The sequence below is a fragment of the Gadus morhua genome, chromosome 12 (assembly GCF_902167405.1).
Source record: "Gadus morhua chromosome 12, gadMor3.0, whole genome shotgun sequence".
Taxonomy (NCBI): Eukaryota; Metazoa; Chordata; class Actinopteri; order Gadiformes; family Gadidae; genus Gadus; species Gadus morhua.
Window position 1 is genome coordinate 1,698,255 of NC_044059.1, and position 3,172 is coordinate 1,701,426.

Consider the following 3,172-nt stretch of genomic DNA (forward strand, 5'->3'; position numbering starts at 1 on the left):
AACGCTATAATATGAAGGCTTTCTCATAACTATCCTCCTGTTAGTGACATTGTTCTAGTCTTGTTTCTATCAGTAATATTGTTTTCTATCTCATGCAGGACCTTGAAAACATGCAGCAAGCGATCAATAACAATATGTATTCAATGAAATTATTTGAATTATTAATCTGCCGTCTTTAATTATTTGAATTATTAATCTGCTGTCTTTTTGTTAAAGGTATAAAAGGATAAAGTAGGCTAAACTTAAGCAGGTTCCCCACGTTAAACTGCTATATGCATTACATGTCATTGTAAAATTGTAATAGGCTTCTTTTCTTAAATGCATATGACTCAGGGATGTCAGTTTCACGTAAGGCTATTATTAAGCTAATCAAGAGCATATCAAGATTAAGGTAATCAAGAGCATATTTTTAAATGAGAGGGTCGGGTGCATTATTTTTATATAAGGCCTAATATTTGAGGTCCGAGTTGCGGTCATTTATGTACCCGCGCACCACTGCTAGATACAGATCACTTCTGCGATTTAGAAAAGTACTAGACACACCTCCGACTACAAGTTACGCCTCCGACTACAAGTTACGCCTCCTACTACAAGTTACGCCTCCGTCTTGCAGGACGCAGACAGATACTATTGGAGTAAAGCGGCGATTTTTGACAAGCTCAGAGTGTGACTGCGTTGCTTGTCCTCACCAGTCGAAAGGAGCGTGACGTCACATACGAGACATGAAGTCTTTCTCATTGTGTTTTACAGCCTATAACTGAACAATTGCACAATAAACGGTCATGAAAAATTATAATTTAAATCCACCAACAACATTTGTGTAATCCAGGGCATATAAAGTTGAATCTGTAGAGGCCCCTGGTGAAATAATCGGTCACCTTTAACAACACAAGCTCTATTTTTATTCTCCAAAAAATATATTTTCCAATATTCATACCTATTTGATGTATTTGGCAGCTCCTCAACATATGTTAAGTTATATCATACGCATCATATGTCTCTACTGGGACCTGTGTGCTGGGACCTAAAATATATTATTTAAAGGACATTTCCCAGCAGGAATATGGATTGGGTTGAAGGCTTTCAATTATTAAAGCAGATGACTTCATGGTCAATTCGTTCCTCAAATTTAACCTTGAGGTAGCATTACTGGGTACTCTTTTTTTAATGGAATACAATTATGGAAAAGTTAAAGAAAAAATAAGGTGATGGATGGGTCATTTATTCATGGCTTCTTTGAAGTTAAAATATTTCTCAATATATGTGGATAGTGTCACCTGACATAGAAGCCTTTTTGGGCCATGGACCAAATTGGACAAAATTAGAGCAGCGAATTATTCCACTACAGGTCACAAGTTAGTAATATTTTTCACGTCAAGTAAACTTATGTATGTATTTATAATGAAAACACAGGTATAAAATGTCTCCTCAAAGCCACATCTAGCGTCTCCCATTATATCGCTAATGGTGTATTCTCCTAAGGTCTGGTTGCATACCATCATTCCTCCGATCAAACGCAACACAGCAACATTCTTAAAGGGGTGATGTCATGCCACCAAAAAGGCAGACTTTCAAACGGCTCATGATGGCTAATTACACTCACACCTTGTGGCATGATACCACCCCTTTAACACACAGAAAGTCTTCTGATGGTATATATTTACAAACCATTCTCAATTTGATCCAATCTGCATCTTCATGTAAATTAGTTAAAATGCTGCATTTAGATGATATTTGGTTCTCAACCATTACATTACATTTAATATTTCATGCAAAAATCCCCTCGAATGCCCCTATCTAGATTAGCCATTGTTGGAAATGCAGCCCTTCAATATTTTCTGCAAACATGTAGACAAGGGTTTCAGGGGCCAAGTCTTGACATTCAGATGAATTAAATATCAAGGATTTGTTTTACAACCAGCCACAGACCAAAGAACATTGAACATTCTTTCTTGATAACATGCGTTTCCTGTGCTTTTCCAGTAGCTGTTTCTCGTTCATGACAGCCTGTCTCCTGAACCACTATGAGAGAAAACTAACTTGGTCTCAGAAATAACCAGTTTCTTTGGTGATACATATGATACCTTTGAAAACTTGTTAAAATAGCATTCTACAAAAAAAAGACATATTATTGCAAAATAAAGTTACAACAGACGGGAATGTAATGTAGTCCTCCTGCTCCTTACCCTGCTCATGTCAAGCAAGTCCCATTTCTACTCTTATCAACAAGGTTAAGGGTTTTGCTGACACCAATGAGTGCAATATATAATCTTGTGCCTGTGTTTCTCTTCTACAGAGGCAGCATGCGCTGTGTGTGTATGAATGCTCACTCTCACAGCACGCACAGCAGCATCCATCACAAATTAACCCTGTCCTTTCCATTAACAGGCTTAGGGTTCCTGATCCTGTCTAAAGACACCAAGCTTCAGGGTCCATGATTAGAATAAGCACCCTTTAGCAACAGTCCTAAACAACTCCTTCCCGACCCCAAACAACTCGTCTGGAATAATACTGCCTCCCCTCCTCAGCCTCCTCATGTCTGCAGCTCCCATCCGGCCCCTGAGCTCTTGCTATATTTATGATTTCCTCCCAAGCCCTTTTTTTTTTTAGAAGTGACTGGTAGTAAGACTTCAAATTGGTGAAATAAGACTTGACTTCCTTTATTCGTCTTCTTTTGCACATTATTCCTTGGGGTATTTTTTTATATAAGTCCCTTACAGTTTAAAAGAACATAGGGAACATTTTAAAGGCACCCAGTGCAACTTTATGTAAACATTCAATGAAAAATAAACATTCAATTTCTAGTCTTTTTTACACGTAGTAAGTTTCAATAACTCCATACCATTACATATCGACATTCAAGGAGCAAAGATGGGACGTCGTTGTGTGGTGAGAACTGATAGAAAATCGTAAACAACAACAATCGCCGGTGGGGAGAAGCCATTTTTCCATTGACTGGAAGCCTGCTTTATTTATTGTAGGTTACAAAAAATAAAGAAAATGGCGGCATTGTTGTTGTTATCGATTTTCTATCAGTTCTCACCACACAACGACGTCTCATCTTTGCTGCTTGAATGTCGGTATGTAATGGTATGGAGTTATTGAAACTTACTACGTGTAAAAAAGACTAGAAATTGAATGTTTATTTTTAAGCCTCGAAAGTTGCACTGGG